At 38.4% G+C, this 12,608-nt stretch overlaps 1 protein-coding gene and 1 pseudogene across 2 annotated transcripts in view; both read right to left on the bottom strand.

Moving 5' to 3' along the window:
* Positions 1 to 12,608, bottom strand: part of LPAR1 (lysophosphatidic acid receptor 1) — a 162,612-nt gene that overhangs the window by 65,559 nt on the left and 84,445 nt on the right. The gene's annotated exons all lie outside the window — the stretch shown is intronic.
* LOC113619825 (ADP-ribosylation factor-like protein 2-binding protein pseudogene) lies at positions 9,309 to 9,641 on the bottom strand (annotated as a pseudogene).

Raw genomic sequence — 12,608 nt, 5'->3', positions numbered from 1 at the left:
AATGGCCAGCCAAGTCTTTCTCACACTGACATCATTCTAACACTGACTCTTCTTCCTCCATCTCCCACATTTAGGGACCCTTGTGATTACCTTCCCAGATAACCTAGGATAATCTCCCCATCACAAAATCCTGAACTTCATCACACCTGAAAAGCCCCTTTTGCCATGTAAATTAGCCTATTCAGTGGTCCCAGGATTAAATATGCAACGGACATCATTAGAACTTCATCACTGAGCCCACCAAAGAGATGAAAAACTATTTTTCAATTAAAAACAATAATTCAGGCAATGAAATGATGTATAAAAATTCCAGAAAACTGGGCTGCCCTGGTGGCGCAGTGGTTGAGAGTCCGCCTGCCGATGCAGGGGACACGGGTTTGTGCCCCGGTCCGGGAAGATCCCACATGCCATGGAGCGGCTGGGCCCGTGAGCCATGGCCGCTGAGCCTGTGCGTCCGGAGCCTGTGCTCCACAACGGGAGAGGCCACAACAGTGAGAGGTCCATGTACCGGAAAAAAAAAAAAAAAAAATTCCAGAAAACTGAAATGGCAAATAGAAAACAAACTTAGGAAGTTTACTCAGTGCTCAGAGAAGATGGTCAGAGATAAGAATAAAAGGAAAGAAGGCACGTATAGGAAAAACATTCCAAACATAACTAGCTTTCCAAGTAAGCCTAGGACAAAGCTTAAGTAACACAGCTTGAAGCATAAGAAAAGTTATTGCTTAAGAAGAAAGACCTCAGATTACTGGTTTAAGTTTACATAAATTACAAAAGAGTCGATTAAAATCACTAAAATTGGGCTTCCCTGGTGGCGCAGTGGTTGAGAGTCTGCCTGCCAATGCAGGTGACACAGGTTCGAGCCCTGGTCTGGGAAGATCCCACATGCCGCGGAGCAACTAGGCCCGTGAGCCACAACTACTGAGCCTGCACGTCTGGAGCTTGTGTTCCGCAACAGGAGAGGTCGCGACAGTGAGAGGCCTGCGCACTGCGATGAAGGGTGGCCCCCCGCTCGCCACAACTAGAGAAAGCCCACGCACAGAAACGAAGACCCAACACAGCCAAGAATAAATAAATAAATAAAAATTTTTAAAAAATCACTAAAATTCAGATATAGCTAGGTTAGATTTTGGAATCTCAAGGTTAACATTCGAAATTCTAAAAATATAAAAAAATAAACGAAAAGCAAACAAATCAAATATTGAGAGAAAGAGAGAAAATATGGTATTGCTAAGCTTCTGCTGTAGAATTCCAAAAGATGGAACACAACCAATCAAAATCTCCATTATTTCGATTATATTTCAATTTGGAAAAAATCTCCATTATATGGAGAAAATGTTTGAGATCATAAATTCCACAGCCAGCTATACTGATGTTCTCATAGGGGATAATAAAGAACAGTCCAGAGATGTGGGAGCTCCAAACGATCATCATCTACATTTCCTTCCTAAAGAAAATACAAATGCAAGTAGCCATGAAAAAAGTAAAAATAAAAACCACAATAGAATAGAAAGACTGGCAGTAAGCATCAAAAATACACAAAACAAAATTGAGTCTAAGTAACTGCTCTCCAAATGGTTATAAAACAAATATCAAAAATAACTCTTGAGGGTATACTTATTATAAAGACAATAAATTAATAATAATCTGGAACTAAAATCACTGTATCAATAAGAACTTAAAAATAGGGGAAGAGAAGTATGGAAATATCTGTTCATTTTCTCTTATTACTCAGGTATGAATCAAAACATACTATTTAAGTTGTAACAATAATTTTCAAAAATAAGTTTAAATACAATTGATTCAAAAGCCACCAAATTGAGTAGTTAATATACTAAAAGATGATTACTTTTCATATTACTGGAGAAAATAGAGCAAAAAAACGATGTATAGAATGACAATTCTGTGAAATTTAGATAGGTAAGACTATAAATGATTTTCTTTTCTTCTTTAGAAAAGTAGTATCTGTTGCAATAAATTTAGGGGGAAACAAGAATATAATCAGACAAAACTCAAATACTTTTTTAAAGTTCATTATTCCAAAATCCTGATGACTATAATTAGAAATTTCTCTGTAATAAGTTACAGAATTCCGCCCTGCCCAAGAAACAAAGATGTAAACAAAATAGAATGATTCCAAAAATAAACTGTCCTCAAAGCTAAAAAGAGAAGTCCATACTCACGCCCTTTGCACATCCACCAATTACATTTCAGGATGATGGGGTGGAGGGAGGAGGCCTCGTTCGCTGTTCTACAGGACAGATGTTCCAAATCTCAAAAATTTACCTCACCCATCGTGTGATCTCAAAAGTCATAACAACTCTGCCAAGCCTGAACTCTAAAGAGACACAGAGGGTGTTCATCTTCGCTATGCACTTCATTTCTTCATTGGCACATTCACAAACATTTCTGGAATGCCAGGTATGGGGCATGGCACTACACTACGCTATGCCTTCCAGGGGTACCAACATGAAACACCTGGGCGCCTGGTGTGGGGTCACTCACGGTCCATCCAGTGTGGTACTTAATCTCCTGAAAGACAACTACATCTTCATTAGCCAAGCGGAGAAGGGAGCACTTAGCACAAGCTCACGAACTGGTAACTAAACCTTTATGATTTAGTAAGCATTTAGATAAGAATGTAAATATGTACTCTACTGACATCCTAAAGGGAGATTTTAATTTATACTGAATAAAGGACCAGTAATAAGATCTAAATCAAGCCTATTTGGTTTCCCACTTCTGTTAAAGTACAACAATGGAGTGGGTGAGGACTTCTTCCTGATTCTGATGCTCACCAGCTTCAGTAAGTCTCATAACTGCTCTGAATGTCAATTTCTCATTTGTAAAATAAGATATCTCTAAGGGCTCTTCAATTTTAGTTTTTAAATCTAAAATAATCAGACCTTCCACACATTTCCTCCCTCTTCCCCCCCAACCAAAAAAAGACTGAAAAGAGACGGCACAGAATTTAATTAAATGCAATTAAGTCTCTATTAACAAGAAAAATAGTTCTCACACTTTTTAGAGTCTCAAATTAGAAACAATAAAAAGAAAAAAAGGAATGATCTACCACTATAATCAGAAAATAGGACACAAAATAATGCTGATGCAAACTAAAAATGTTCTAAAGTTAGAAAGTTAGCCTCACAGTAGCTGAAGAATGCGCAACTACTAGATTTTTTTAAACTTTATCTGAAAAAGTACATAAAATGCTACTTCTTATACAGTAACAATGTACGTGAATATGATGTACACACATGTAAAAAAGAAAACTATGGAAAACAAGTGTAAATCAATAAAAATACTTTGTATCTGTTATGGCCCCTTGTAACAGGCTGAGTGAGTGGCATCATATTAGTTGAATTTCCAGAGAGAATTTTGAGTCTGGGCCCAAGAGGAAGAAATGGAAAACAAACAAACAAGCAAGCCTAAAAACACTAAGACATGCTGGAGAAAAAATATAGTGTTTTAGATACACTGCTGAGCTAAAAGGGAACAGCAAACTGAGATGATAGGCTGCCCTGGCAGCACACTGTCAGGATCATGGAGACAGGGCATTAAATATAACTGGGAAAAAGAAAATGAGCCCTTGGCCTTGACTGAGGAAGTGACTTAGAACTGAGACCCAGTAGTTAAGCTAGGAGTCTTGAAGATCTCCCTATCAGTAAAAGAGTGGAACAGAAAAAATAATCTACCCAGGTGCACTGGGGAGAACAAGGAAGTTTGTCTTAGCTTAGGCTCCAGGTTGGGAAATAAATAAATTAAAAGACTCCCTTCAGAAATCAAAACCCCTCCCCTTCCCAATCAAGATGGGATTTGAAGTTAGACCTTCTGCCAAGTCTGAGAATGAAGTTAGACCTCTGCCAAATCTGAGAACCCAGGAGGAGAAATTAACACAAACCACAGTCCTTATAGCCTGTGATATCTCCCCCCCCCCCCCCCCATCCACGTGCTGGTACTAGCAAGCATCAAACCTCTCCAGAGGGCCAGACCTCAATACAGCCACACAGGATTCTCTCGAATCAGCCCCACTGATGATGAATTCATCATCCCAAAGACTACAAACACACAGGAAGGATACCATGTATGAGAATCAGCAGAACAGTACACAGTAGGATAGGACCCAAGAATATCAGACTAAAGAGAAGACTGAACCGATTGAGGTTTTGCATTCTCCCTTCTCCACCTCAACTGGTTCCAGTTACATTTCCATTTCTACTCTTTCATGCTTATCTTTAATATTTTAACATGCATACTTGACTTGAAGTCTAAAGGTAATCCTCTTCCCTCGATGAGCTTTCACTCCAACACCTCTGGCTCCCATGTTACTGTGGTTCAGCATTTTACTTCCATTTGTTTTGAAACCTACCTAAAATTACCTCATATTACTGTTTTGATTTTCCATTCTCAGTTTGTTTGGTTATATTTGTATGAAGCCAGCACACCCATGGTACAAGAACAAAAAGGAGATTAAGAGTGAAATAAATTACTGGCCAGTATTATTTAAGAACATAAATGAAGAGTTCCTAAATAAAATATAGTTTCTGTATCTGTAGATCTAGATCTAGATCTATATAGGGAAAGAGAGAGAGGTGTGACTAAATAGAGTTTATTGCAGAATGCAAAGATGATTTAACATTTAAAAATCTGCTAATAGAATTCATCACACGAGCAAATTCAAGGAAAGAAGAAAGGCCAATGATCATCTCACTAGAAATGGAAATACGCGTTTGGTAAATTTAAATAGCCTTTCATGATAATTTGGCAATCTAGGGTTAGAAGGAAACTTCCTTAACTTGGTAAAAGGTTTATGTATGGCAATTGTCATATTTGATGGAAATATTCCCTTTTAAGGCAGAAACAAAACAAAGGTGATTCAATCACCAGTTGCTTTTAGCATGTATTGGTGATTATAGCCAAAACAATAAGGAAAAAAAACACAGGAAAGAATTGGAAAAGAAAAACTTACTCTTTTTCACAAATGATTAATCAGTTACATATAAAATGCAAGAGGATATATGAACAAACTGTACTAACGGAGCTTAGTAAATTTGCTGGGTTAACTATCAAGCCACATGAATCAACTGTGTTCCTACAGAAACACCAGAAAAAAATTTTTAATTATTATTTCAAGGACAACCCATTTACAATAACAAAAGGTCTAATGTATCTAGGAATAAGTCTAAATATTCAAAAGCTTACAGCGAAACCTAAATAATTGAAGAGATAATATTTCATGGGAAGAAAAAGGTGTTAAGATGTCAATTTCCCCAAAATTAATATATAAATTCAATGCAATAAAATGAAAATCCCAAGAGGGTTTTTCACGAAGTTTGACAGGCTGCCTAAACACTGCTACAGAAGTACAGAAGAACCAGAGTATTCAAGATAACTTGGAAAACAAAGAACTAGATGCCCTATGGAAAAGAATATGCTACTTTAAAGTGATAAAAATAGACATGATATTGGCACAGAAAAACATGAACAGCCAATGGAATAGAATAAAGAACCAGAAACACACATTCCTATGGTAACTCGATATAAGAGACATGGCTTTACCCACCAATGGGGAAAACAGTGTAACTGTTCATCTATATGAAAAAATAAAACAAATTGACTGTCTATGTCATATCATACCCAGAAATCAATTTCAGGTGATATAAAGACATATGTAAAAAGCAAATAAAGAATATATTTATAATTTGTGAATAGGGGGATTTTTCTAAACAAGACCAAAACGTTGACAAAATTCAAGACTTCCGTGCAGCAAAAGACTTCCTAATCAGTGAAAAGAAAAGCTGAAGAATAGTAAAAAGTCTGGCAATGCACATAAAAAAGGCTTAGTTTACAAATCAAAATAGAAAAGCCAAACAATCCAATAGCAAAATAGGCAAAGATGGGGACAGGCAATTCATAGGAGAGGAAAACTAAATGGCCAGTCGTCACATGAAAAGGTAATTACCCTTCCGGGGAATCAGAGAAAGTTAAATACAAACTGCCGTCAGACCCAATTAATCATTCCATCAGGTGGGCAAAATTTAACAAGTCTGAAAATATCAAGAGTTGGCGAAGACTGTCATACAGTTACGGTGGGAATAAAATTTCAGTGCAACTGCTTTGCAAAACAGTTTGGCAAAAACCACTTAAATTGGACACGTTCATACACGTGATTGAGAGATTCTAACGCCAGAAAAACTCACACATGTGCATCAGGAGACATATACAAGAATTTTCATTGCCACTCTTCTATAATATCAAAATATTAGAAGCAATGTAAATATCTGTCAACTGGAGAATGGATAAAATAACCAAAATATACCTTTCTTATTGAGGTATAATTGACATATAGCACTAGTTTCAGGTGTACAACAGAATGATTCGATATTTGTAATATATTGTGAGATGATCACCATAATAAGCCTCGTTAAGAAGCATCACCATATACATGGTTACAAAAGTTTTCTTGTGATGAGAACTTTTAAGATCTACTCTCAGCAACTTTCAATAATGCAATATAAGTATTATTAACTATAGTCACCATGCTGTACATTCCATCCCCAGGACTTTTTTATTTTACAGCTGGAGGTCTGTACCTTTTGACCATCTTCACCCAGAAGATTTTGAAGCAATTACATCAAAATGTTAACATTTTAAAAGCTGGGTAATAGACATCCTATTGTATTATAACACTCTCTACACTCTTCTGTATGCTTGACATATTTTCTTTTTTAACATCTTTATTGGAGTATAATTGCTTTACAATGCTGTGTTAGTTTCTGCTGTATAACAAAGTGAATCAGCTGTACATATACATATATCCCGACATATTTTTAAAATAACAAACAAACACCTTAAACTGAAATACATGATCATGCTTCACTTAACATTCCTATTTCCTGGGAGACAGCAAAGGGTCTGGGAGATAACATTACAGATTTCTAGTAGCTTAGAGTTTAGACCCCAGAATTGGTGAGACCTGGGTTCAAATTCCAGTTGTTTTGTTTACTAATATGACTTGAATAAATTATTTAACACTCTCCTCTTAGAAGTTAGTTTCCTCATCTGTAAAATAGAGAGAAACACACCACGTTTTAAGGACTGAGTTATTATTCAGTTTCTGTAATATCCATTTCTCCTGAAACTTTTAAATCAAGTAACCCAGAGGGTTTAAACCTTCATAAATCAAACACCACCTCTAAAATGCAGCCTTCTTGAACTCACAGATCAAAACAAGATAATTAAATAATTCATCCGATGAAGAAAATTATTTTCTCGTGGCCCTTTTTATTTCCATAGGCTAAGAACAGAGTATCTTTCTTTATTATCTTGTTTCAAATCCATTTGTTTTACAATAATACGTGTGGATTGGTGTCTAGGCTCTATTTCTTCCAATGGTTTATCTATCCCTATACAAATACCACACTGACTTATTTATTATAATGTTATAATAAATTCTGATATCTGGAAGATCACTTTTTCCCCACCTCGGTCATCTTCTTCAAGATGATATTGGCTAGTTTTGACCTTTTGTATTTTGATATGAATGTTAGAATCAGCTCGTGAGGTTTCAAGACAATTTTTTGGAATTTTTACTGTGACTGCATTCGATCTCCAGACACATTTAAAGAGAACTGACGTGAAATCAATGAATCTCACAATGCATTGACATGGTATCTCTCTAAGTCTTCTTTAATGTCTATTAATAAGGTTTTATAAATAATCTCAGAGTCCTTATACCAAATTTATTATTAGAGTTATTCTTAAATACTTGATACTTTTAAGGCATTTGTATACAGGATTTTGGGGTAGTTTTCTCATTGAACAGTTTTTTAAATTGAGATATAACTGACATAGATCATTGTATTAGTTGTAGGTGTTCAATTTTTTGTTATTTATTTTATTTTTACTCATGGTAAAAAGTATTTAATAAGTGCCACATCGGTACAGAAAAACACACAGCCTATATAGCTCATCCTTTAAAACCAAAACAGCCAAGTGAAAAGTCAGCAGAGATTCTTATTTTTACTTGAAAAATAAAAATAAAAACAAAATAACAACTAAGGTACACATTGGGAATTGAACTACTACAGTTTTTCTTTCTAGAGATGTGACATCCGTGTTTTCTTGTCAGTCATGTTCTATCAAACATTGTACTAAACCAGTGTACTAAACCCAAGCAGACAGATGACCAGTAAAGCTGTTTGCTACCTCCTACTGAGCTAGACCAGTGGAACACTATCTTGGTAGGATTATTTTGACAGTAAGAAGTAAGTGCAGAGCCCCTACCCCAACAGAAAACCTACGGAGCTGTTTTACACAGAAAGGGTTTTAAGCAAACCTGCACAAACACTAACACGCTCTAAGAAAGGAAACCTTTCAGACCACTTCCAGCATACATTCATTGGTGCCCAGTAAAATAGGAACACCAACGTAGCAAGCATGTTTGCTTTCATAGCACTAACAGCTAAAAAGCACACAGCATATAATATTTTGATCTTGAAGTGGGTAATCATGGAAGTTCCAAGATTATATCCACTAGGTTAGCCTGAGTATTCATCTATAAAAATATTTTTTAAAAAACACGTAAACAAGAGTTATAGAAACAATGGGACTACATCAGGACCAGCAGAAGACAGTGATACAACGACTGTACATGTAAGACTAGGAATTGATTTTCACATGCACCTTTTAGGTAAAGGGAATCTAAGTTGATTCCTACAGCCAAGACTAGCTGTGATAGGATTTTCAGAAATCTTGAGATGGGCAGCTAGCTTGAGTTAACCCCTAGATAAATACTCCCAGTCAAAAACCCCACTGAGGCTGCAGGACTGAAACTCTGACCCATATAAAAAGCTGTGAGTGCACAAAAAGCCTGGTGGGACATGCAAGGCCTGCTGGGCCAAGAGAGTTGATGATAGGGTTCTTCCAACATGGGCACACCAACATGCATGCTGGTGGAATTCCCCCAGGTGGAATGCTGGTCTTGGGCTTGATGCAGGAGCCAGACTCAGAAGCTCCTGCGAGAGGTGTCTACTCAGGGAGGAGTACTAGGGTTACCGAAGACAAGAACGTGTCCAGGAAGTCAGGTAATTTTCTTCTGACCCATCAATACTTAGCATTAGTGAAGAGTTGTAGAACAGAGTCAGTCTTTCCAAGACATATTCCTCTGACATCATTAGCCAAAGACTCTCCCAGTCTATTGGCCTGGTGATGTCTAGAAAGATCCCATTACCTGCAGGTGGGACCTAGCGCCACAGACTCTTCTGGGAAGTTGGCATAGAAGATGATTTGCACAATGAAGTCACCATTCAACTGCTGCTTAAGTCCAGTCCCCAGCCTTCTCTTTCTGCTCGGTAGTCCAGAAAGCTTTCTTTAAAAGCTAGAAAATCTGTAAACGTGAGAAGCACGTCGAAAATGTCACCGGCCACTTCATCTTTATGGTGCTGTAAAGTTGTAGTGAAAGCCCCCATGTTAAATCCAGGAATCCGCTCCAACAGCTGTTCTTCTATATACTTTTCTACCAAAGAAATATATTCGTTAAAAGTAGGTGTGTAGGTGAGCTTACTCTCTTCTGCGTCTTCAAACTCCTGGTAGTACTTGTCCATGCAATTCCTCTGTAATAGCTGGAACTCACCATCCATGATAATGTCCTCTTAATATCCAACCACAGCATCAAATTGTGCATCAGAGGTGAAGAGACGGGCAGCGGGAAGCTCTCTTCCTCTAGGGCGTCCATTGCCGCCGCCGCCGCATCCACCGCCCACGGGGTAGCGGGCCGCCGGCCTTCTACCACGCCCGCGGCCCGGGCGCATCCTCCGCTCTGCTCCGCAGAGCCCCAACCGGCATCAGGAAGGCCTCGCCGCCGAGGCCGCGGGCGGCTCGCGGCCCAGCCGGGTAGCGCCTGCGCACGACGCCCCGGCCTCAGGCTCCGCGGCTGCGGCCACGGGCCGGCCAGGCCTCTAAGCCCCGCCAGTCCTCACTAAACTCGCCGCTGCCGCCACGGGGTCCAGGCGTCCGTTACCGCGCCCCGCCTCTCAATTTTTAAAAAATAGGGTTGTATACCTATTCTTTAAGTTCTTGTTGTATTCTACTACCCATACTTACTGTATTCTCTTATTCTTACAAACAGCTTCTTGATGCTTTTTCTGTGACTAGCTTAGAGGAAAGCAATAAGATGTGCAACTGAAAAGAGGCAGTTTTTAATATTTTAAATACTTAATGCAATTTTTTAATATGTTTGAGAAAAAAATCATGCAGAAAAGTGCTCATAAGAATAAATGTATATTCCGGATACATCATTTGAGTTAAACATCGTGGCACAACAGGACTACAACCTCTCAGATTCCCTGTCATTCGCCACCTTGTTCTTTCTACCTTTTTTCTCCGCTGATATAGAGTTGAATTCCCAGCTGCAGGCTGTGTTGCTCTGCTTTTCCAAGCTGGTCTTGAATGAGACAGTGAGCTGACCAGCAGCTGAGTGTCTCCATTTGACTTGTCACATCTATGCCTGACCATAACCTCTGAGTCCTGAGTTCCCACTGGGTATCCATATACAAACCAGCATGTCAGAGGTAAGCCCAGAGCACAGGCCATAGGGCTGGGCTTCTTCCTGGGCCCTTTGTTTTTGCCAGGTTTTTGCCAGGTGACTTCAGTAACTTGATCAACCACAGTTAAGTTAATGCTAAACAGAGTTCTAGAATATGCAAAGCCCTTGGAGTTGGGGCCCAAACGTGAATCCAGATGAATGACTTTTTCTCCCAGGCTTGAACTAAGGCTTCAAACCTCCCTATGCTGGCTGGTGGAAGTTCATCTCAGTGCAAATACTTTTAAATGGGGCAGCTATCTTGTTCACCAACAACCATACCCTATCCCTCTTCCTACAGGACAGGTGCTCTTGCTACCAAAGGTTGTCTGAATCTTTGAAAGTTGCTTAATACCTAACCTTGCCTTTCAGGAATTCATCCCTTTCAGAAACATTTTATCGGATGCTAAGGAGCAGATAACAACCCACTATCGCTTCTCTCCCAGCCTGAGCCTGCCCAGGATAATCATTTACGAAATGGAATAAGTCTAGCTTACAGGCAGTTCTTTAAGGGATGCTATGTGATTACCAAATGGTAGTATCATCACTCAGTATCACTTGGTAGTATCATCCAAGGTGGAATTTTTAAATGACAGTCTTATTACAGCAAGGTACAGTTCTCAGAAGACAAAACTCCCCTGCACCCTCTGATTACCATCTCCTCAGCTGGTAAAAACAGCAGGGCATTTTCCCACCTTAGCTTTTATTCATGGAATAGCTGCAACTAAAGTTCAAAGCAAAACAACTGGAGAAGCTAGGAGTGTAAAAAGGAAAACAGGCCAAGAGCCCCATCATGGGCAGTAAGAGGGAAGAAGCCACATCACTCTGAAGGATAAAGAATTGGCTCCATTAATCATTAAAGACTAAACCAATTAGAAAGAAAAAGAAACAAACATGAAAGGTCTCATTTGTGGTTTGCCCTAGGTATCTCAGTAAAATTTTGTCTTATGAATAGAAAACTCCAAATGTGCCCTTGGATTCTGAAATAAGATATCCTCTCAAACTTTATCTGTGTTTATAAACACAAAAGGGGGCAGAGATGAATTCAAATTGCAATATGAGAACAAATTTAACTTCTAATAGAAACATGGTTCAAGGTGGAGTAAGTCAGAAATCTCAGTGTTTATCTCCACACGCATTTATTCCTGGCAATACACTGGAGTTTTCCTTAGTGTTTATCCAACTTGGCTTTCCTCTGATGGATCTTCTGGCATACTACACATATGCGCGTCATACACACAGACCATATGTAGAGGTACCCACTCACTCCCTGCAAAAAACTATGGGGAATAATTATGGGGAAAAAGGAAGGAACTAACATATGTCAGGGATCTATTAAGAGGCTAATACTGTACAAAGCACCTAGCAGACATTTTGCCATTTAAATCTGTGAGCACAGTGTATATTATTTGAATTCTAGAGATTAAAAAAAAAATTAGCTGAAGAGAGATCTATATTGAAAGGGATTTAAACCTATATTTGAACCAAAATTCACCTGGATCTAAGCCCACGCATTCTCTTTTCTCTGGGTAGGTGAAGCCAGACCACACTATGTCTTCATTATGTGGCACTGGAAACATACGTCATACTACAAGTTATTGCTCACACTTTAGTCCAAAAGAAAGTTACTACCAAGATAGCCATGATCCCTTACTTTAGGGACTGATAATTTAACAATTGCAACAATTCCATTTTTAAACCTTAAAAAGTCATTGAATAGTTTCAGGCAGAAGAGTAAACTGATCTAATCAGTGTTTTTAAAAGATAACACTTTATATACCCACTGCAAAAACACTTTTGAGAAAAGCAATTGGGAAATTCTGAATATGGACGAGTAGAAAATGACATTAAAATGTTGTTTATCATTTGCTATGTGTAAGAATGGGACTGTGGTTATATAAGTGAATTCCTTCTTAGAGATGCATATTGATGTATGAGGACTGAGATAAAATAACAGGATGCCAAGGATTTGCTTTAAAATATTTCATCCCCCCAAAATGGGAGACGGTGAAGCAAGTCTGGCCAA

The sequence above is a fragment of the Aethalodelphis obliquidens genome, unplaced genomic scaffold (assembly GCF_003676395.1).
Source record: "Aethalodelphis obliquidens isolate GAN/ISIS:26980383/991018 unplaced genomic scaffold, ASM367639v1 scaffold7, whole genome shotgun sequence".
In the NCBI taxonomy this organism is placed as follows: Eukaryota; Metazoa; Chordata; class Mammalia; order Artiodactyla; family Delphinidae; genus Aethalodelphis; species Aethalodelphis obliquidens.
The sequence above is the reverse complement of the archived record's forward strand: the minus strand, read 5'-3'. Positions and strand labels throughout refer to the sequence as shown.